General features: G+C 37.2%; 1 pseudogene; it reads right to left on the bottom strand.

Annotated features, from left to right (window-relative positions):
- Positions 1–2,816: 2,816 nt before the first annotated feature.
- Positions 2,817–25,065, bottom strand: part of LOC101281634 (pyrroline-5-carboxylate reductase 3-like) — a 40,843-nt pseudogene continuing 18,594 nt past the window's right edge.

A 25,065-nucleotide genomic window follows, 5' to 3' on the forward strand; every position in this document is an offset into this window, starting at 1 on the left:
TGTTGAATTTGTAGCTCCTAGCTGAAGGGGATATTTCAGTACAAGACACTATTTATATATCTTTAAATAATATAACACCCTTGTATGCAAGCTAGGGTGCCTCACAGTGGCCACTCTGAGGTTTTTCAGCAAAAGGATCTCTATTACCTATACCTCACCATGGGAGAGAATGGTTTAACCAGGAATGACCCAGAGAAAGGGATAAATGGTTGCTAAAGGGAAAGAAACCAGGGAGTAAGTGACTACACCAAAAAATATATATAAATACTGTTCTTTTCAAGTACGTCTTAGAGGAACAGAATAACATTCTTAGCTAATCTTCCCTGATTTTTGCATGAGTGATGGGCAATGTTGGGAGAAATGACTAGAAATACTTTTCTTTTGAAAATGAGAATTGAGTTGAAGCTAATTTTCAAGCTTTCCCTGAAAATTCAACTTGGGTAGTCTGGTGGAAATATATGACACTGCACCTTCTAATGACTCAGCTAAATGCTAACTCTCATTTGGTTCACAGTTCATGGGCTAAATTTACCACTTTGGTTCTTTTGCAAGAAATCAGAGAGTATTTCTGAATCAGATGGGCCAGAAACTGTACAATAATTAAAGGACTGTGCACTGTGTGACTGAACTAGACCGACACTCTGTTAAGGTAGTTGGCTGGATGCAAGGAATGACATATTTTCACAATTTATCTTCGTATGCTGGAATTCAGTCAATTTTGGGTTTTTTTCCCATAATTCAACAAAAATGATTGTGGTTGGAACTCAAAAATTAAAGAATAAAAGGATGGTGTTGATAATGAGAGTCATATAAGGGTGTATAGTGGGTTGAATAGTGACCCTCAAAAAGATATTCTCATGTCCTAACTCCTGGCACCTACGTATATTTCCTTATTGGAAAAAGTCTTAGCAAATGTCAGTAAGGATCTGGAGATAAGCTCATTCTGGACTATATGGGTGGGCCCTAAATCCAATGACAAGTGTCCATATATGAGACACACAGAGAGAAGGTCATGTGAAGATGGAGGCCGACTGGAGTGATGCAGCCGTAAGCCATGGGATGCCTAGAGACACCAGAGGCAGGAAGGGCTAGAGAGGATTCTCCTCTAGAGTCTTTAGAGGGAAAGAGACCTCTTAAAACCTTGATTTCAGACTTTGAACATCCAGAATGATGGACAATTATCTTCTATTGCTTTAAGCCATCCAGTTTGCGGTCATTTGTTACAGCATCCCTAGATAATTAATACAGGGTGATAAGGTGGCCACAGTTTCTTTTCTCTGAAGCTCCAAAAGGGCTGATTGAGGGGGGCTTCAAGGCACCTAAATACATGCACAGTTGACAGACTCCTGGGAAACACAGTACTGTTTAAATGCATGAAGTCTATCCAAAATGCATTCACAATGACTGAAGGCTTAATATCTAGATAAGTGCCCATGGAGGCAGCCCTAACACAATTTTGTGATAAGCAAATTGAGGCTTGGTTAAATAATGGTCTATAGTAAATGGAGGTGTTGAGGAAGTGAAAGAAGACTATACATTTCCCTCTGTGAGTTGTTTGAATTGGAATGTACAAGTTTTTCATATCTAGTGCAATTTTTGTCACTTTTCTGTTATTTCTGTTGTGATTTAATCTTCAAAATTACCTAATTAGGGAAGTGTGATTTGTTTGTTTCTTGGCCATATTTTTGTTGTCAATTTCCAATTGTTTTCTGTTATGGTCAGAGAATGTGTCCCGTTAGTTGTTTTTGTTGTTTGTATTTGTTGAACTGTACATTAAGGCAAAATATCAATTTTTTTGTATGCTCTACAGGTACTTGAAAATAGCATGCTCTTTTTGTTGAGTGCAGAATTCTATAATGCTTTGCTTTGTTCAACTCTTCAGTATCCTATTTTTAGGAGGTGTTCCATTCGTTCACTTGGTTTCTGAGAGAAGTGTGTGAAACTTTTCCTTATGAGAATAGATTTGCCGATTTCTTCTTGTATTACTATCTTTTTTCTTATAAGTTTTAAAGTAATATTGATGACGCATAATCTAATTAATTGCTTTATATTCTTCTGAATTGTTCCTTTGATCAAAATGAGTTATCGTTCTTATTTCTTTCAATGATTGTTCACTTTGCATTTTATTTTTTTCTAATATTATATTATTATATCAACTTTCTTTTGATTAGTATTTGACTGGCGGTTTTTTCCCCTTTAAGTATGTCTCTTGTGTAAGTCTATACCTAGAATCTTTGTTTTTATTTTTTATTAATAGGACAGCGTCTTTATTGCCATTTCAAAAGTAAAAAAAGCAGGTGCAGAAATGGACTTGGGCTGACCCTTCTAACAAGGGCCAGGGTCAGACAAACAGTGGCTGGCTGAGGGCCAGCAGGTCGATGAAGGCTGGAATGGGGGTGGGGGCTCAGGGCTGGGTGGGTGGGTCGCGGGCAGACCACCAGGGAGGGCAGCACAGAGCTGCAGGTGCGCAGGGAGTGGGTGGGAGGCTGCTGCACAGGTGCGTTAGCCCTTTGACAGAAGGCAGATCGCTCTGCCTCGAGCCTCACAGCTGGTGGGTGGAAGGAAGGGTCTCCAGCACTCGGTCCTGCGTAGGATAGGGAGGCCCCCATGAGCCCTGGGCTGCAGGCAGCCTGCCCCCACCCAAGTTCCTGCTTAGGGCCCCAAGTTCCTGGCTTTCCTGGTCTGTTTGTCCCTTCATGGGTATGCTAAAGAACCAAATCCTGCAGTCAATTGGATGCCAGGCGAGGGGACCCTCCAGGACTCTTGACCAAGGGAAGGGTCGTCAGGACCAGCTCCACCTGCCATTTACCAGGAGCTTAGAGTCTGCGGAGGGGGATCACATCCAGCTGTGTTCCCTGCTGGCCAGGATCCGTCCTCCACCCATCCTCCCAGACCTCAAGCACCTTCTCCACTGGCCTGCAGGCTGCAAGGAACCTGAGTCCTCCGGAAAGCGTCCGGGAGGGAGGAGGGGAGGGGGCGGTACTTGAGGGGGGCCGTGGTCCACGCCCAGCGCCTGCGCCCTTCTTCCTGCTGCTCGCCCCGCCCTGCTCCGGCACGTCGAGCTCGTGGATGGCGGTGCCGCACAGCGTGCGCGCATGGATCTGCAGCTGAGCCGGATACTGCCGCTTCCGTAGAAGCATCTTGGCTGTCCGCCAGGGTCTAAGCAGCAAGGCGGTGGGCCAGGCCACTGGGCATGCTCAGCTCGATGGCACCTTCGGCCAAGGCCTCAGGAGGCGCACACAGAGGCCACACCGCTGCTCCTGAGGTGGGTGAGGACGTCCACGGGGGCCTGGGACACCTCCTCCCCCGGCCCGCAGGCCCCCATTAGGGTCCGCAGGAGCCGGGACTTGTTGCTCCTGGAGTGGCGGCCCTGCTTCCCCACCACGGCCCCCTCCTAGGCTACTCAGAGCAGGTTGGACGAGCCTACCGGCAGCACTCGCGGGGTCTGGGGCAGCAGCTCCTCCAGGTGCTGCGAGAGACCCCGGCGCCCACGGACATCAGCCTGTGCTCGCGGTGACCACGGGAGCCGTGTCCGCCAGGCCGGCCTGCAGGATGTCGGGTTGGTGGCAATGGGAGCAGCTCTGCAGCACCTCCCGGCTGGAATGGGTGGTCTGGCAGCCAGGGGCTGGGAAGCGGCTGAGGTTCCTGTCTGTCTGCGTGCTGGTCAGTGCGGGCTGAGCCTCGGCTTTTGCTGTTCGGATGAGGGCCCCGCCGTGTGGCCCACGGCGAGGAAGCCAGGCGCTGCGGGACAGGACTCCTCCGCCACCACTGCGCCCAGTCCAAGAGTCGTCAATATCTGATGTGAATGGTAAGTTCTGAGAAATTCTAGTCGGTTATTGCATCAGGTTTTGTCTCTTCTGTGTTCTTACCTACATCTTCACGTTCTATATCCCCTTTTAGAAGGATTTGGAAACTTAGCATCTGTCGTGCGTTTCTCTTATTCTCTCTTTATTTGTGCAGACTTCTTATAACAAATCCTCGGTTCTGCGTCGTCCATTCGTTCTTCGAGGGTCTTGTTTGCTTTTCATGCCATCTATTTGACTTTATTCAATAGTGTCTTTCCCAAAACCTCTAAGGGATTTATATTCATGACTGTTCTCCTTTCGTGTGACCCCTTTATCTCTGTGATATTTATAATGATTATTTGAATGTCTTTTTATGATTTTCTAGTAACTTTTTAGTGGGAGTCAATTTCTTTCTTTTATGTACTTTTGTTTTTGTAAATATTTCTGATGGTGGTTTATTTTCTATGAAATGATTCCCTGATATTTTCCTAGGTAAGTTTTGCTTTCTGGCTTATAACTTTTTTTTTTAATTTGAATTTTATTTTATTTTATTTTTTGTACAGCATGTTCTTACTGGTTATCTATTTTATACATATTAGCATATATATGTCAATCCCAATCTCCCAGTTCATCCCACCACCACCACCACCCCCCGCCACTTTCCCCCCTTGTGTCCATACGTTTGTTCTCTACATCTGTGTCTCTATTTCTGCCTTGCAAACCAGTTCATCTGTGCTGGTTTTCTAGATTCCACATATATGAGTTAATATACAATATTTGGTTTTCTCTTTCTGACTTGCTTCACTCTGTATGACAGCCTGCAGATCCATCCACATCTCTACAAATGACCCAAATTTCGTTCCTTTTTATGGCTGACTAATATTCCATTGTATATATGTACCACATCTTCCTTATCCATTTGTCTGTCGATGGGCATTTAGGTTGCTTCCATGACCTGGCTATTGTAAACAGTGCTGCAGTGAACATTGGGGTGCATGTGTCTTTTTGAATTATGGTTTCTCTGGGTATATGCCCAGCAGTGGGATTGCTGGGTCATATGGTAGTTCTATTTTTAGTTTTTTTAAGGAACCTCCATACTGTTCTCCACAGTGGCTGTATCAATTTACACTCCCACCAACAGTGCAAGAGTGTTCCCTTTTCTCCACACCCTCTCCAGCATTTGTTGTTTGCAGATTTTCTGAGGATAACTGGCTTATACTTCTAATCTTGGCTTACAGTTATGGTTTTCCTTCTCCTTCATTCTTTTAGCCACGTCTCAATTTTTTTGTTTGTTTCTAATAGTATTTTTATTTCTTTTTTTTTAACATCTTTATTGGAGTATAATTGCTTTACAATGGTGTGTTAACTTTCTGCTGTATAACAAAGTGAATCAGCTATACATATACATATATCCCCATATCCCCTCCCTCTTGCGTCTCCCTCCCACCCTCCCTATCCCACCCCTCTAGGTGGTCACAAAGCACCGAGTAGATATCCCTGTGCGATGCGGCTGCTTCCCACTAGCTATCTGTTTTACATTTGGTACTGTATATATGCCCATGCCACTGTGTCACTTCATCCCAGCTTACCCTTCCCCCTCCCTGTGTCCTCAAGTCCATTCTCTACATCTGTGTATTCCTGTCCTGCTCCTAGGTCCATCAAAACCATTTTTTTAAAATTCCATAAGTATGTGTTTTTTTGTGCAAGAATGTTCCCTTTTCTCCACATCCTCTCCAGCATTTATTGTTTGTAGGTTTTCTGATGATGACTGGCTTATACTTCTAATCTTGGCTTCCAATTGTGGCTTTCTTTCTCCTTCATTCTTTTAGGCACGTCTCAATTTTTTTTTTCTCAGTTTCTAATAGTATTTTTATTATGACATACTCTATTATGTCATAGAGTGTTCTGCCTATGTTTTCCTCTAAGAGTTTTATAGTGTCTGGCCTTACATTTAGGTCTTTGATCAATTTTGAGTTTATTTTTGTGTATGGTGTTAGGGAGTGTTCTAATTCATTCTTTTACATGTAGCTGTCCAGTTTTCCCAGCACCACTTATTGAAGAGGCTGTCTTTTCTCCATTGTATATTCTTGCCTCCTTTATCAAACATAAGGTGTTTGATATGTACATGGGTTTATCTCTGAGCTTTCTATCCTGTTCCATTTATGTATATTTCTGTTTTTGTGCCAGCACCATACTGTCTTGATTACTGTAGCTGTGTAATATAGTCTGAAGTCACAGAGCCTGATTCCTCCAGCCCCATTTTTCCTTCTCAAGATTGCTTTGGCTATTCGGAGTCTTTTGTGTTCCCATACAAATTGTGAATTTTTTTGTTCTAGTTCTGTGAAAAATGCCATTTGTAGTTTGATAGGGATTGCTTTGAATCTGTAGATTGCTTTGGGTAGCATAGTCATTTTCACAATGTTGATTCTTCCAATCCAAGAACATGGTATGTCTCTCCATCTGTTTGTATCATCTTTAATTTCTCTCATCAGTGTCTTATAGTTTTCTGCATACAGGTCTTTTGTCTCCTTTGGTAGGTTTATTCCTAGGTATTTTATTCTTTCTGTTGCAGTGGTAAATGGGAGTGTTTCCTTAATTTCTCTTTCAGATTTTTCAGCACTAGTATATAGGAATGCAAGAAATTTCTGTGCATTAATTTTGTATCCTGCTACTTTACCAAATTCATTGATTAGCTCTAGTAAATTTCTGGTACCATCTTTAGGATCTGAGGCCTTTAGTTTTCTGGTAGCATGTCATCTGCAGACAGTGACAGCTTTACTTCTTTTCCGATTTGGATTCCTTTTCTTCTCTGATTGCTGTGGCTAAAACTTCCAAAACTATGTTGAATAATAGTGGTGAGAGTGGGCAACCTTGTTTTCTTCCTGATCTTAGTGGAACTTTTCAGTTTTTCACCTTTGAGAATGATGCTGGCTGTGGGTTTGTCATATATGGCCTTATTATGTTGAGGTAATTCACTCTATGCCTACTCTCTGAGGGTTTTGATCATAAATGGGTGTTGAATTTTGTCAAAAGCTTTTTCTGCATCTATTGAGATGATCATATGGTTTTTCTCCTTCAGTTTGTTAATATGATGTATCATATTGATTGATTTGCATATATTGAAGAATTCTTACATTCCTGGGATAAACCCCACTTGACCATGGAGTGTAATCCCTTTAATGTGCTGTTGGATTCTGTTTGCTAGTATTTTGTTGAGGATTTTTGCATCTATGTTCATCAGTGATATTGGCTTGGAGGTTTTTTTTGTGTGTGTGACATCTTTGTCTGGTTTTGGTATCAGGGTGATGGTGGCCTCGTAGAATGAGTTTGGGAGTGTTCCTCCCTCTGCTATATTTTGGAAGTGCTTGAGAAGTATAAGTGTTAGCTCTTCTCTAAATGTTTGATAGAATTTGCCTGTGAAGCCATCTGGTCCTGGACTTTTGTTTGTTGGAAGATTTTTAATCACAGTTTCGATTTCATTGCTTGTGATTGGTCTGTTTATATTTTCTATTTCTTCCTGGTTCAGTCTTGGAAGATTGTGCTTTTCTGAGAATTTGTCCATTTCTTCCAGGTTGTCCATTTTATTGGCATATAGTTCCTTGTAGTAATATCTCATGATCCTTTGTATTTCGGCAGTGTCAGTTGTTACTTCTCCTTTTTCATTTCTAATTCTATTGATTTGAATCGTCTCCCTTTTTTTCTTGATGAGTCTGACTAATGGTTTATCAATTTTCTTTATCTTCTCAAAGAACCAGCTTTTGGTTTTATTGATCTTTGCTATTGTTTCCTCATTTCTTTTTCGTTTATTTCTGATCTGATCTTTATGATTTCTTTCCTTCTGCTAACTTTGGGTTATGTTTGTTCTTCTTTCTCTAATTGCTTTAGGTGTAAGGTTAGGTTGTTTATTTGAGATGTTTTATACCAAAATTTTAACTGAAGCTATTTAAATCTTTTAAATGAATTCATTTAAAATATTTTATTTTCTATTAGAGCAAAGTGAGCACCGTAATAATTGCACATATGTTTATAATTAAATAGTACATTAAATGTGCATATTAAACTATATCTATATGCCTGAAAAAATATCAAATATAACTGAAAGATCTGGCATCATGTTTGTTTACACCCCTCTGAGGGGAAAAGTGGACTACAGTAGCTTTAAGAGCTATTCACTTTCTTTTGTAGTGGACTACAGATGTACCTGGATAAACAGAAGGAGATGGCAAGTTAATAATGTTCAGCAGGACAGGGGAAAGCAAGGATGAATCCATTAACTATAAAATGGTCAGCTAACCCCAGTACTTAGTAGTAATATGAAACCATCATCAAATAAGTTTGCAATAACTAAGAAAAACATAAAATACTAAGAAGAAATAGCATGGTTCTGTGAAAAGGAAAAGCAAAATTAAATGCAAGGTTTATTTCAGTGAATTGTGCTCATTAATTTAATATTTCACAACTTAAAACCAAAGTTTACCAACCACAATGGTTTGAATATTGAAGAAAATTCATTTTGCTGAAATAAGTGTTTTCATCCAAAATTAACAATAGGGAAAAAAAATCTCACTTTGGGGCTCTAAAAATAGTAGTAGGACTTGGGATTTCAACTCAAAATAACTCTAACTTTCTTAAACATTTATTTTTCAAAGATATTAAAAATCTTTAAAAGTCTCTCCAATATCAAAGGCAGTATAATCTTTCAATTCTGAACACAGTAGAGAATTACAGCTAATTGATCAAGCAGGAAAAAGTCTATTTAAAAGTAGTCAAATGAATCTCTTTTTGGAATTGGGATGAATAGGGAAATAAGCAAAGAATATTAAATTCATAACATGAAAATGAATACTAATAAGTCTGGAAAGCAAGTCATAGGATGTTCAAATGGCTACTTATTATCAGAGAAGTTGACGTGCAATGTATAGTTGAGAGAAACTACAGGGAAAGATTTAATACACAGGCCAGGAATGGCAATAAGCCCATCTTCATAATCCTCAAAACATTATAGGGTCGTATTTCTACTACCCTCTTTTCTAATTGGGGAAATTGAGCCTTAGAGAGATTTAATTCGTTATTCCAGTATCCACAGCAAGTGAAAGCACATCTGGGATCCCACCCAGGTCTTCTGAGGTCTATCTACTATGTGCAATAGCAACCTTCACTTGACAGAAACCATCTAGTCTTTTCCCAAATATTCTATTAAAAGAGAAACAATTCTAAGTTCCATGCAGTAAGTGAAGTGAGAACAAAATTACTAAACAGCTATACCCTTCCAATTGTAAAAATATCACCTACATTCCTGGCTCCATCAATTCTGTTTCAGGTCTGTGAACAATGCATCCAATCTTTCCTATTCCGCACCAATTCACTTGCTTCCTTGTTTGTTTATTGAGCAAGTGGTGATTGGAGCTTAGATTCTTTTTTTATTATTATTATTTAATTTTATTTATTTCCTTTTTATGCAGCAGGCTCTTACTAGTTATCTATTTTATACATATTAGTGTACACATGTCAATCCTAATCTCCCAGTTCATCACACCACCGCCACCCCCTCCTGCCACTTTCCCACCTTGGTGTCCATATGTTTGTTCTCTACATCTGTGTCTCTATTTCTGCCTTGCAAACCAGTTCATCTGTACAGTTTTTCTAGATTCCACATATATGAGTTAATATACGGTATTTGTTTTTCTCTTTCTGGCTTACTTCACTCTGTATGACAGTCTCTAGATCCATCCACATCTCTACAAATGACCCAAATTTGTTCCTTTTTATGGCTGAGTAATATATGTAGCACATCTTTATACATTCGCCTGTCAGTGGGCATTTAGGTTGCTTCCATGACCTGGCTATTGTAAATAGTGCTGCAATGAACACTGGGGTGCATGTGTCTTTTTTGAATTATGGTTTCTCTGGGTATATGCCCAGTAGTGGGATTGCTGGGTCATATGGTAATTCTATTTTTAGTTTTTTAAGGAACCTCCGTACTGTTCTCCATAGTGGCTGTATCAATTTACATTCCCACCAACAGTGCAAGAGGGTTCCCTTTTCTCCACACCCTCTCCAACATTTGTTGTTTGTAGATTTTCTGATGATGCCCATTCTAACTGGTGTACAGTGATACGTCATTGTAGTTTTGATTTGCATTTCTCTAATAATTAGTGATGTTGAGCAGCTTTCCATGTGCTTTGTGGCCATCTGTATGCCTTCTTTGGAGAAATGTTTATTTAGGTCTTCCGCCCATTTTTTGATTGGGTTGTTATTGTTTTTAATAGTGAGCTGCTTGAGTTGTTCATATATTTTGAAAATTAATCCTTTGTCCATTGATTCATTTGCAAATATTTTCTCCCATTCTGATGGTTGTCTTTTCGTCTTGTTTGTAGTTTCCTTTGCTGTGAAAAGCTTTTAAGTTTTATTAGGTCCCATTTGTTTATGTTTTTATTTCCGTTACTCTAGGAGGTGGGTCCAAAAAGACTTTGCTGTGATTTATGTCAAAGAATGTTCTTCCTATGTTTTACTCTATCTGGTCTTACATTTGGTCTTTAAGCCATTTTGAGTTTATTTTTGTGTATGGTGTTAAGGAGTGTTCTAATTTCATTCTTTACATATAGCTGTCCAGTTTTCCCAGCACCACTTATTGAAGAGACTGTCTTTTCTCCATTGTATATCCTTGCCTCCTTTGCCATAGATTAGTTGACCAGAGATGTGTGGGTTTATCTCTGGTCTTTCTATTCTGTTCCACTGACCTATATTTCTGTTTTTGTGCTAGTACTGTATTGTCTTGATGACTGTAGCTTTGTAGTACAGTCTGAAGTCAGGGAGTCTGATTCCTCCAGCTATGTTTTTTTCCCTCAAGACTGCTTTGGCTATTCAGGGTCTTTTGTGTCTCCATACAAATTTTAAGACATTTTGTTCTAGTTCTGTAAAAAAAAAAAATGCCACTGGTAATTTGATATGGATTGCATTGAATTGGTAGATGGCTTTGGGCAGTATAATCATTTTCACAATATTGATTCTTCCAATCCAAGAACATCGTATATCTCTCCATCTGTTTATGTGATCTTTGATTTCTTTCATCGATGTCTTACAGTTTTCTGACTACAGGTGTTTTACCTCCTCCGGTAGGTTTATTCCTGGGAATTTTATTCTTTTTGTTGCAATGGTGAATGTGTTTGTTTCCTTAATTTCTCCTTCTGATCTTTTGTTGTTAGTGTATAGGAATGCAGGAGATTTCTGGGCATTACTTTTGTATCCTGCAACTTTTCCAAATTCATTGATTAGCTCTAGCAGTTTTCTGGTGGCACCTTTAAGATTCTCTATGTATAGTATCATGTCACCTGCAAACAGTGACACTTTTACTTCTTCTTTTCCGACTTGGATTCCTTTTATTTCTTTTTCTTCTCTGATTGCTGTGGCTAGGACTTCCAAAACTATGTTGAATAACAGTGGTGAGAGTGGACATCCTTGTCTTATTCCTGATCTTAAAGGAAATGCTTTCAGTTTTTCACCATTGAGAATGATGTTTGCTGTGAGTTTGGCTTTTATAATATTGAGGTAGGAACCCTCTATGCCCACTTTCTGGAGAGTTTTTATCATAAATGGGTGTTGAATTTTCTCAAAAGCTTTTTCTGCTCTATTGAGATGATCATATGGTTCTTATCCTTCAATTTGTTAATATGATGCATCACATTGATTGATTTGTGCATGTTGAAGAATCCTTGAATCCCTGGGATAAATTCCACTCGATCATGGTGTACAATCCTTTTAATGTGTTGTTGGATTCTATTTGCTAGTATTTTGTTGAGGATTTTTGCATCTATATTCATCAGTGATATTGATCTGTAATTTTCTTCTTTTGTATTATCTCTGTCTGGTTTTGGTATCAGGGTGATAGTAGCCTTGTAGAATGTGTTTGGGAGTGTTCCTTCCTCTGCAATTTTTTGGAAGATTTTGAAAAGGATAGGTGTTAGCTCTTCTCTAAATGTTTGATAGAATTCACCTGCGAAGCCATCTGGTCATGGACTTTTGTTTGTTGGAAGATTTTTAATCAGTTTCAATTTCAGTGCTTGTGATTGGTCTGTTTATACTTTCTATTTCGTTCTGGTTCAGTCTCAGAAGGTAGTGCTTTTCTAAGAATTTGTCCATTTCTTACAGGTTGTCCATTTTATTGGTATAGAGTTGCTTGTAGTAGTCTCTTATGATGTTTTTTATTTCTGCAGTGTCCATTGTAACTTCTCCTTTTTGATTTCTAATTTTATTGATTTGAGTCCTCTCCCTCGTTTTCTTGATGAGTCTGGCTAAAGGTTTATCAATTTTGTTTATCTTCTCAAAGAACCAGCTTTTAGTTTTACTGATCTTTGCTTTTGTTTTATTTCTATTTCATTTATTTCTGATCTGATCTTTATGATTTCTTTCCTTCTACTAAGTTTGGGTTTTGTTTGTTCTTCTTTCTCTAGTTCATTTTGGTGTAAGATTAGATTGTTTTTTGAGATGTTTCTTGAGGTAAGATTGTATTGCTATAAACTTCCTTCTTAGAACTGCTTTTGCTGCATCCCATAAGTTTTGGATCAGCATGTTTTCATTGTCATTTGTCTCTAGGTATTTTTTGATTTCCTCTTTGATTTCTTCAGTGATCTCTTGGTTATTTAGTAATGTATTGTTTAGCCTCCATGTGTCTGTGTTTTTTACGTTTTTTTCCCTTGTAATTGATTTCTAATCTCATAGTGTTGTGGTTGTAAAACATGCTTGATATGATTTCAGTTTTCTTAAATTTACCGAGGCTTGATTTGTGACCCAAGATGTGATCTATCCTGGAGGATGTTCCATGTGCACTTCAGAAGAACATGTAATCTGCTGTTTTTGGATGGAATTTTCTATAAATATCAATTAAATCTTTCTGGTCTATTGTGTCATTTAAAGCTTGTGTTTCCTTATTAATTTTCTGTCTGGATGATGTGTCCATCACTGTAAGTGAGGTATTAATGTCCCCCACTATTATTGTGTTACTGTTGATTTTCTCTTTTATAGAGGTTAGCAGTTGCCTCACGTACTGAGGTGCTCCTATGTTGGGTGCACATATATTTATAATTGTTACATCTTCTTCTTGGATTGATCCCTTGATTATTATGTAGTGTCCTTCTTTGTCTCTTTGAACAGTCTTTATTTTAAGGTATAGTTTGTCTGATATTAGAATTGCTACTCCAGCTTTCTTTTGATTTCCCTTTGCATTCCATGCCCTCACTTTCAGTCTGTATGTGTCCCTAGGTTTGAAATGGGTCTCTTGTAGACAGTATATATATGGGTCTTTTTTTTGTATCCATTCAGCAAGCCTGTGTCTTTTGGTTGCAGTATTTAATCCATTCACATTTAAGATAATTATCAATATGTATGTATTACCATTTTCTTAATTGTTATGGGTTTGTTTTTGTAGGTCCTTCTCTTCTCTTGTGTTTCCCACTTAGAGAAGTTCCTTTAGCATTTTTTGGAGAGCTGGTTTGGTGGTGCTGAATTCTCTTAGTATTTGCTTGACTTTAAAGCTTTTGATTTCTCCGTGGAATCTAAATGAGATCCTTGCCAGGTAGAGTAATCTTGGTTGTAGGTTCTTCCCTTTCATCACTTTAAATATATCATGCCACTCCCTTCTGGCTTGTAGAGTTTCTGCTGAGAAATCAGCTGTTAACCTTATGGGAGTTCCCTTGTATATTATTTGTTGTTTTTCCCTTGTTGCTTTCAATAATTTTTCTTTGTCTTTAATTTTTGTCAGTTTGATTATGCGTCTCATTGTGTTTCTCCTTGGATTTATCCTGTATGGGACTCTCTGCGCTTCCTGGACTTGGGTGGCTATTTCCTTTCCCATGTTAGGGAAGTTTTCGACTATAATCTCTTCAAATTTTTTCTCGGGTCGTTTCTCTCTCTCTTCTCCTTCTGGGACCCCTATAATGCAAATGTTGTGGTGTTTAATGTTGTCCCAGAGGTCTCTTATACTGTCTTCATTTCTTTTCATTCTTTTTTCTTTATTCTCTTCCGCAGCAGTGAATTCCACCATTCTGTCTTCCAGGTCACTTATCCGTTCTTCTGCCGCAGTTATTCTGTTATTGATTCGTTCTAGTGTATTTTTCATTTCAGTTATTGTGTTATTCACCTCTGTTTGTTTGTTCTTTAATTCTTCTAGATCTTGGTTAAACATTTCCTGCATCTTCTCGATCTTTGCCTCCATTCTTTTTCTGAGGTCCTGGATCATCTTCACTAACAGTATTTTGAATTCTTTTTCAGGAAGGTTGCCTATCTCCACTTCATTTAGTTGTTTTTCTGGAGTTTTACCTTGTTCCTTCATCTGGTACATATCTTTCTGTGAATGTGGTTTTTGTTCCACAGGCTGAAGAATGGTAGTTCTTCTTGCTTCTGCTGTCTGCCCTCTGGTGGATCTAGTGCTTAGCTTTTTGACTCAGGTTTTCAGCAGTGACCATGAAGGGAAGGAATTGAGAGAGAATGAAGGTCCATCTACCCTGCCTTCCTGCTGTATCAGTCACCTTTTTTTCACCATTATTTTGGCAGAACCATTTACTTTATTCTGGTCATAAACTTTCTGGTGTATTTATTTTGATGTTCATAGGATGGTGCTCAGGGTTATCAGTAGCAATGCCTTTTACTCATCACGGTGCAGTAGACTATCAGAATAAAAAGCATTCATTTCGTGTTTGCTTGCGTTTCCATCCTCTGAAGATTTTCTGGATGAAATTCTTGTAGTAGTGCTACACTATTTCTCAGAGCCCATTTTCCCTTTATGCCAGTGTTATTTATAAGCTCAGCTTAGTTCCACTGTCTTTTCAGGATAATAAATGTTTTAAGAAAAACATGGTAATTCTAGGATAGTGTATAATTCTGCAAAATATTCTCCCATGAACCCCTGTGTCATTTACAGTGGCCATATCTGGCATTCTTCATCATGAGATTTCATGTCCAAAAAAATGAGATTGATATCAGTACAAATTGAAATATAACTGTGATTCACCATTATATCATATATACAGAGGTATTCTTTCTACTTTTTACATAATTTGTTTGTTTTTTAATTCATTTCCTGATGCTGTCACCTTCCTAGTTTATATTTATTCACATTGGCAATGTAGCAGATGCTAAAGCAAGAGATGCCAGCCTCCCTGGCCCCCGACCCAGAGTCCCATTATAAATATTGGAAGACACTATAGGCCAAAATGTGATCAGACCTTTGGGTTTAGTAAACTGTAAGAGCAAAATCATCCAAGCACTTATTTTAAGTGAAGTACAATAGAAAATGTTTGTAGCAATTGTATAGTCATAAATTTATTATAAAAGTATTTCTAAGAATTATAATAAAACATAATATTTAAGAATATGTATATTTATTTTATTGAAAACAACCTTCACTCAAATGTTAATACCATTTAAAATTCAAGATAATGGACTAAACATATAATAAAATTTCTGCCTTCCCATTGGAGCTATAGAAATATTAGAAAATATATATTAAAACTAATAAATGCATAATAATTTAAAAACACAACATAAGAAATTGAGGGCTTCCCTGGTGGCGCAGTGGTTGAGAGTCTGCCTGCTGATGCAGGGGACACGGGTTCGTGCCCCAGTCCGGGAAGATCCCACATGCCGCGGAGGGGCTGGGCCCGTGAGCCATGGCCGCTGAGCCTGCACGTCCGGAGCCTGTGCTCCACAATAGGAGAGGCCACAACAGTGAGAGGCCCGCATAGTGCAAAAGAAAAAAAAAAAAGAATGAGTAAACAGAAAAAAAGTAAACAACAGGAAATCCAGGAGCAACATCTGGCCACTGAGATACATTGGGACACAGGAGTACAAAGCACAGAGGAGGGTGTAGAAGAGCATCTTCATCATCAGTGTCACCATCAGTACCACACGAGTTAACATTATGGAGCACCTACTATCTGCCTGGCTTGGCAGATGTTTCGTCAATATTCAAACCATTGTGGTTGGTAAACTTTGGTTTTAAGTTGTGAAATATTAAATTAATGAGCACAATTCACTGAAATAAACCTTGCATTTAATTTTGCTTTTCCTTTTCACAGAACCATGCTATTTCTTCTTAGTATTTTATGTTTTTCTTAGTTATTGCAAACTTATTTGATGATGGTTTCATATTACTACTAAGTACTGGGGTTAGCTGACCATTTTATAGTTAATGGATTCATCCTTGCTTTCCCCTGTCCTGCTGAACATTATTAACTTGCCATCTCCTTCTGTTTATCCAGGTACATCTGTAGTCCACTACAAAAGAAAGTGAATAGCTCTTAAAGCTACTGTAGTCCACTTTTCCCCTCAGAGGGGTGTAAACAAACATGATGCCAGATCTTTCAGTTATATTTGATATTTTTTCAGGCATATAGATATAGTTTAATATACACATTTAATGTACTATTTAATTATAAACATATGTGCAATTATTAGGGTGATCACTTTGCTCTAATAGAAAATAAAATATTTCAAATGAATTCCTTTAAAAGATTTAAATAGCTTCAGTTAAAATTTTGGTATAAAATTTTACTGAAGTTTAATGCTCTTTTATTAGAGAAAAGAACAAACTGTATTTTACACGTTACTCAATTAAACCAGTGAAGTATTTCCACTGTTCATCTATTTAAATGGAAAAACTATCAAGTATGAATAATTATTCAGTTTTTCTCCTCTATCAGCATTTTAGGTATCATTTTTATTATTCTTTTAATGGTTACCCTAGAGATTACAGTATGCATCCTTGACTTATTACAGTCTACCTTAACTTAGTCCTTTAACTACTTCCACAAAAGTCAAGCACCTTAGAAGGATTTAAGTACATTTTACCCTTTCCTGTTTTGCTTCGTATATATTATAAATCCCTCAGGACATTATTTTTATTGTTTTAAACAACAATATGCATTTATTTTACCTGCATCATTACCCTTCTTGGTGCTCTTAGTTCTTTTCAGTGACTCCTAGCTTCTATTTAGTATCATATTCCTTCAACCTGAAGAACTAGCTATGACACTTACTGCAAGGCGGCTGGTGACAAAGATGCAGATTGTGTGTTTCCGAAAATATCCTTATATTTCTTTCATTTTTGAAGGATATTTGCTAGGTATAGACTTATAGAAGAGAAGATGGGCTTTTATATTCTTTCTTTAAATATTTTAAAGATGCCATTTCTTGTCTTTTGGTTTCCATAGTTTTCATTGACAAGTCAAGGATCATTTTATTCCTGTTCCTTTGAAGAGAATTTTTTTTTTAATGGTCTGGCTTGGCTTCATTTCATTGTCTTATTTTCTTTTTCCAGAAGTTTAATATGAATTAGCAAGATACAGTTATCTTTGCATATTTCCTTAGAGTTTACAGAGTTTCTTAAACCATTGAGTTGATGCATCTCATCAATGTAGGGAAACTTGTAGCTACTATCTCTTCAAATATTGCTTTTTCCCATTCTTTCCTCCTCTCTCCATGGGACTAGAGTATCATTAATTTAGGACTATTAACTGTGTTCCACGTATTTCTTTTGTTACTACCGTTCTCTTTTCTTCCTGTATTTTAGTTTTGATATATTTTTAGATTTGTGTCCTCTTCCCTAATCCTCTCTTACTGTGTTCAGTTTGTTTCTAAGTCAATCCAATTATTAATTTCAGATATTTCATTTTTCATGTCTAGAATGTCTATTTGATTCTTTTTTTATAGAGTTAAACCTACCATTGAAATTTTCTAACTTTTCATCTACTTGATGTTTTCTATTTATTTTCTCAAGCATATTAATCAGGGTTAAAGTCCCTGTCAACTGCAATATGTATTTCCAGTGTCTGTTTTATTTCATTTTAGTAATTCTGTTTCATTTAGTTCATTTCATTTTATTTCCTTTAGGTTATGTATTTCTGATATTTAGCACGTCTTTCAAATTTCTATTGATTGTTGGACATTGTGGATAAAACCTAAAGAGGTTCTTGTTGATGGTTAATTTTCCTTTTGCCTGGCAGATAGAATACTGGTAGAAGAACTTGATCCTGTTAAGAGTTGGTTTTCTCAAGATTGCTATTCGGGGTCTTTTGTGTTTCCATACAAATTGTAAAATTTTTTGTTCTAGTTCTGTGAAAAATGCCATTGGTAGTGTGATAGGGATTGCACTGAATCTGTAGATCGCTTTGGGTAGTATAGTCATTTTCACAGTGTTGATTCTTCCAATCCAAGAACATGGTATATCTCTCCATCTGTTTGTATCCTCTTTAATTTCTTTCATCAGTGTCTTATAGTTTTCTGCATACAGGTCTTTTGTCTCCTTTGGTAGGTTTATTCCTAGGTATTTTATTCTTTCTGTTGCAGTGGTAAATGGGAGTGTTTCCTTAATTTCTCTTTCAGATTTTTCATCGTTAGTGTATAGGAATGCAAGAAATTTCTGGGCATTAGTTTGGTATCCTGCTACTTTACCAAATTCATTGATTAGCTCTAGTAGTATTCTGGTAGCATCTTTACGATTCTCTAGGTATAGTACCGTGTCATCTGCAGACAGTGACAGTTTTACTTCTTCTTTTCTGATCTGGATTCCTTTTATTTCTTTTTCTTCTTTGAGTGCTGTGGCTAGGACTTCCAAAGCTATGTTGAATAATAGTGGTGAGAGTGGGCAACCTTGTCTTGTTCCTGACCTTAGTGGAAATGGTTTCAGTTTTTCACCATTGAGAATGATGTTGGCTGTGGGATTTTCATATATGGCCTTTCTTATGTTGAGGTAAGTTCCCTCTATGCCTATTTTCTGGAGAGTTTTTATCATAAATGGGTATTGAATTTTGTTAGAAGCTTTTTGTGCATCTACTGAGATGATCATATGGTGTTTATCCTTCAATTTTTCAGTATGGTGTATTACATTGATTTGCATATACTGAAGAATCCTTGCATTCTTTGGATAAACCCCACTTGCTCATGGTGTATGACCCTTTTAATGTGCTGTTGGATTCTTCAGCAAATGAAGCAACTGACAGAGGATTAATCTCCAAAATATACAAGCAGCTTATGCAAATCGATACCAAAAAAGCAAACAACCCAATCCAAAAATGGGCAGAAGACCTAAATCGACATTTCTCCAAAGAAGATATACAGATTGCCAACAAACAATGAAAGAATGTTCAACATCACTAATCATTAGAGAAATGCAATGAGGTATCACCTCACACCATTCAGAATGGCCATCATCAAAAAATCTACAAACAATAAATGCTGGAGAGGGTGTGGAGAAAAGGGAACTCTCTTGCACTGTTGGTGGGAATGTAAATTGATACAGCCACTGTGGCAAACAGTATGGAGTTTCCTTAAAAAACTAAAAATAGAACTACCATGCGACCCAGCAATCCCACTACTGGGCATATACCCTGAGAAAACCATAATTCAGAAAGAGTCATGTACCACAATGTTCATTGCAGCTCTATTTACAATAGCCAGGACATGGAAGCAACCTAAGTGTCCATCGACAGATGAATGGATAAAGAAGATGTGTCACATTTATACAATGGAATATTACTCAGCTGTAAAAAGAAATGAAATTGAGTATTTGTAGTGAGGTGGTTGGACGTAGAGACTGTCATACAGTGAAGTAAGTCAGAAAGAGAAAAACAAATACCGCTTGCTAACATGTATGTATGGAATATATATTTTAAAAAAATGGTTCTGAAGAACCTAGGGCCAGGACAGGAGTAAAGACGCAGACATAGAGAATGGACTTGAGTTCAGAGGGAGGGGGAAGGGGAAGCTGGGACGAAGTGAGAGAGTGGCATGGACATATATACACTACCAAATGCAAAATAGCTAGCTAGTGGGAAGCAACCGCATAGCACAGGGAGATCAGCTCGGTGCTTTGTGTCCACCTAGAGGGGTGGGATAGGGAGGGTGGGAGGGAGTCGCAAGAGGGAGGAGATATGGGGATATATGTATATGTATAGCTGACTCACTTTGTTATACAGCAGAAACTAACACACCATTGTAAAGCAATTATACGCTAATTAAAAAAAAAAAAAGAGTTGTTTTTAGGCTTTGTTAGAGCTGACCTATTTCAGTTTTGTCCTTACTCCGAAGGTATGCCCCTTACTCTGGATTCTGGTTCTTAGTCCTAAAATGTAAACTTTATTCCAATTCCTTTAAGATTTCAACTGAAATCCTGAGGTGTTTACCAAGGTCATTCCACCTTGCTGGAGTTTAAATTCCAGAATCTTTGCTCAACAGGCACGGCTGCTGAAATCACTGCTCAGCTCACTAATATTACAAATGTTTTCTATTGGGTCATTGGAGTCATGCCCCGTGAGAGTACAATTTAGAACCTCACCGGTGATTTTAGGAGCATTAGATGCAGATTCGTGGGCTACTTCTCTACTGGTCTGTTTTTTGAGGGGGATATTGCCTGGCAAGTCCCAGACCATTTGCCAGGCCTGAACACTATGCTCTTTCTACTGAGACTGCTGCTTTTGCTTGGGCTTTATTTTATTGATTCGATTTGGAAAATGCCCTCAGATAAAAAGCTGTGGTGAATGCAGAGCTCAAAACATGTGCTTCTGTTTTCTAAAAAAGTATAACTTCTCCATTTTTTCCAGATAGCACTGCAGGAGTGTTAGTCAGATTCAAGCTACATTGTAATAGTAGGTGGTGCAAAAATTACTTGTGTGGATAGTTGATACACTAATAAATAATTATTTTCAATACATTTTATACATTTTCCTGCTGTACTTATTCTGATATTACGTTCATAAACACTTTGCTTTTGTAGAGCTTAATTGTGAGATATACTTTTGCTTTTTAGTCACAAACTCTAGTATGTATAGCAATTTATGCTTAATTTCACTTTTTAAAGGTGATATGTATTTAAATTTGTTTACTTAGGCTTAAAGACTGATATAAAGTTGATGAAATCACGGGCAAAATTGTGCTTCCAATGCCACATAATTGCTAACCTTCTCGAATTGGAACAAAAATGAAGTACAATTCTGCCTTAGAATTCTTAAAAAATAAAATAAAAAGAACCAATACTACCTGCCAAAGTATGACTCTCCACCTAGGCCATGAAACACACCTGCTGATGAATAAATTCACCTTTGAGATGGATTGTTCTGCCCTCATTGTTTGTAAATCAGGCTGTACATGGTATATGGCTTACAAAATTACTTGTAAAATATTTGTTTATTGAAGAGATTTAATGTCCACAGAGAACACCCACACTCAGGATTGTAGGTGGTATACATTTTATCCCATAATGGATTTGAATGTGTTACTGGAATTGATTAGCATAGTGAGTGTTGTTGGTCATTGAAATGCTTGCTGATTTTTAATGAAAAGACATTTTGGCTCATAAACCAAAAAATCTTTGTACAAATATTTGTTTTGAAATATTTCCCTTCACATTCTTCCATCTCATGCTTTCATCCAAATAACAAGCAATATAGTGAAATGGGAAAATGACTTAAATTATAATCAAGTTATATGTATAATATATATGATTACATATAAAACATGTCTATATATTTGTCTTTCTATCTGTATACTCACATATATGTAGCTACATATACATACAAATATTTATACCTCTGTCAATATATAACTTCAATATGACCTTGTTCATTTGTTTGGAAGTTCAAAATATATTTCTACTTTCTGGCTACATTTCTCTTTATATATTAATATTTGCATAAGTTCCCATATTCCCTTTTTTGACAGATTTCTTCTGTTCTACATAGAGCCAATACTGAGGGAAAATACCAAGTACTCAGCATGTTACTTATAGTAGTTAATCCTGAAGTCCTGGTCACTGTCCCTCACCATTTTAGCCAGAACTAAAGTGAGACATCTCAAGCCTAGATGATGCCCCCACCATTACCAGTGGGTGGTTGCTCTAGACAGATCCACTGTGTGGGTGCACTACTAAGGTTGGAGTGAGTTCATTAACTTTCTATTTTATTTTGACATCCATGATCCTTATTTTTAGGGTATAAAACAGAACCAGGGAAAACTATACATAGACACATGTATTAATAACTTTAATAAAAAAGAAAGAAGCCACTGTTATACACATGTAACTCACACTTTTTATCTAAATGGCAAACTATATGTTACACATATATAACAGTTGGCTTTTTATTTTGCAATAGAATTATTTTTGGAAGTTGTATCCCATAGCCTTAATGAGGACAGTAGTCCCTAGGATCATATTTGATTCTCATATTTAATCCTGTTTTCCCAAATAACCTTTGGATTGAATGTGAAGGTCACAAAACCAAGAAATATTTTATCAAGGGAATGAACTTACCTGAATAAAATACATCATAATACTTTAGTCAAATTTTCTCTCTGTCTGAGTAACTGTGTTCATTTCTAAAACTGAGCCATGCACAGTTGCATTCATTAGTTGTTGAATTCCAGAGTGGTGGAGGAGGTATAGTCATGAATGCGTTTCCATGAGGATGGCTCAGGTGAATACTGAAAATGTAGATCTGATCTGTTCACCTCAAAGAAAATATTATGACATAACATCTCATAATTTCAAACAGATTGCTGTTTTTTAATGATGAACATTTCTGTTTTTGAACATTTTCTTTGATGAAACATTTCTAGTTTTTGATTACATCAATTGTCATATTACCTATATTGTAGTTACTTGAAAATCTAAGGCAACATTCTAATGAATATTTGTGCAAGCACATAATAAGCGTTATGTATCAATTTTTGGGATTTTGGTTGTTAATGTAATGCTATTACTAACAGAATGTGTGAAAATGTGAATTGTCATTGATACTAAATATCAAAGAAATTAGGACCATAATTGGCATTATCAAGGAATAATTATTATTCATTACCAAAGTCTTTAAATAATTTAGAGTATATGACAAGTGATTTTAATTAAAAAAGTTTTTTTGAGTATAGTTGATTTACAATGTTGTGTTTAATTTCTGTTGTACAGCAAAGTGACTCATTTATTCATATATATGTCATATATATATACTTTTTCATATTCTTTTCCATTCTGGTTTATCACAGGATGTTGAATATAGTTTCCTGTGCTATGCAGTAGGACCTTGTTGTTTATCCATCCTATATATAATAGTTTGCATCTGCTAATCCCAAACTCCCACTCCTTTCCTCCCCCTCCCTCTCCCCCTGGCAACCACAAGTCTGTTCTCTATATCTGTGGGTCTGTTTTTGTTCTGTAGGTATGTTAATTTGTGTCATATTTTAGATTCCACATATAAGTGATACCATGTGGTATTTGTCTTTCTCTTTCTGACTTACTTCGCTTAGTATGATAATCTCTAGGTCCATCCCTTGTTGCTGCAAATGGCATTATTTCATTCTTTTTAATGGTCGAGCAATATTCCATTGTGTGTGTGAGTGTATGTGTGTGTGTGTATCTCACATCTTCTTTATCCATACAATCTGTCAATGGACATTTAGGTGGTTTCCACATCTTGGCTATTGTAAATAGTGTTGCTATAAACATGGGGTGCATGTGTCTTTTCAAATTATAGTTTTGTCTGCATATATGCCCAGGAGTGAGATTGCTGGGTCATGTGGCAACTCTATTTTGAGTTTTTTGAGGAACCTCCATACTGTTTTCCATAGTGGCTGCACCAATTTACATTCCCACCAACACTGTAAGAGGGTTCCCTTTTCTCCACACCCTCTCCAGCATTTATTATTTGTAGACATTTTAATGATGGCCATTCTGAGGTGGTATGAGGTGGTACTCATTGTAGTTTTGATTTGCATTTCTCTAATGATTAGTGATGATGAGCATCTTTTCATGTGCCTATTGGCCATCTGTCTTCTTTGGAGAAATGTCTGTTTAGGTTTTCTGCCCATTTTTTGATTGGGTTATGTACTGTTATTTCGTTCACTGAAGTATGTAAATATTAATTTAAATTAACTTAAAAAATTAATTTCTACAGATTCCACTGAAATAAGTGATAAAATAAACAACAGTATATAAGGATGTGAGATCATCATAACAATGTGTTTTGCATGCTGTTCTTAACTACTTGACTTTTATGAATAAAAGAACTTTTTCAAAGCATTTTCCATGTCTTCAAATGCCTTAAAATAGAGTAAGTGAATATAAAAAACTTATTTTTCCATATGTTTTATTGCTTTGTTTTTAAGGATAGGAATGTAATTATTCAGAGAGCCTTGGTTGTTAGCATTTTAACTAAGTTGTAGAACCAAAACTAAAAATATTTTTTAGTAAGTGTGATGTGAGGTGATTTTAATAAACTCCTACTGCGTTGTCTACACATGGTTCTTATCTAGGTATCACTTTCTAAACCAGACCGTGAAGGGTTGTCTTAAAATTTCCTTCATTAACAATCAAATATGAACTTCTTATTTCCAGTGCAGCCGGTAAAGAGCCTGAAAGTTGTCACTCTAGAAAGTAAACAGAAAGTAAAAAAAGCTGAACAGACTGAAAAATGAACAACTCTTCTTAGATCTATCAGAGAAATTAGGTCATAGGGCAAACTATTGCCCCCCCCCACCCCAAATTGGAGAGACACACAGGAGAATATAGGAAATCATAACTCAACAGAAACCCATGAGCAGAATCCTCTGCAGGAGCCCTTGCCAGATTCCTTTTTACCCAGTACATCAGACCTGGCTTTCAAGAAAAAAATACTAAGAGGCATAAAATAGTTTGAAAAATCAGAGCAAAGAAAGACTCTGATATAGCAGAGGTGTTGGAATTACCAGACCAGGAATTTAAAACAACTGTGTTTAATATGCTAAGGGCTCAAATGGATAAAGTAGACAGCATGAAGAACAGATGGACAATGGAAGCACAGAGATGTAAATTCTAAGAAAGAATGAAAAGAAATGCTTAAGGTCCAAAACATTGTAACAGAAATGAAGAATACCTTTGATACGCTCATTGCTAGACGAGGCATCACTGAAGAAAGAATGTCTAGCTTGAGGATATCTCAATAGAAACTTCCTAAATTGAAAATCAAAGAGAAAAAAGACTGGACCCCCCCACCCCCACCAAAACCCCCAGAATATCCAAGAAGTGCAGGATAATTACAAAAGGTGTAACATACATGTAATGGGAATACCAGAAGAGAAAGAGAAAGGAATGGAAGCAATATTTGAAACAATAATGACTGAAAATTTTCCCAAATTAATGACACCAAACTACAGACCCAGGAAGGTCAGAGTACGGCAAGCAAGATAAATATGGAGAAAAATGACACCTACGCATATCATAGTCAAACTTGAGAAAATCAAGCATAAAGAAAAAATCTTGAAG

This window comes from Orcinus orca, chromosome 12, assembly GCF_937001465.1.
Source record: "Orcinus orca chromosome 12, mOrcOrc1.1, whole genome shotgun sequence".
Taxonomy (NCBI): Eukaryota; Metazoa; Chordata; class Mammalia; order Artiodactyla; family Delphinidae; genus Orcinus; species Orcinus orca.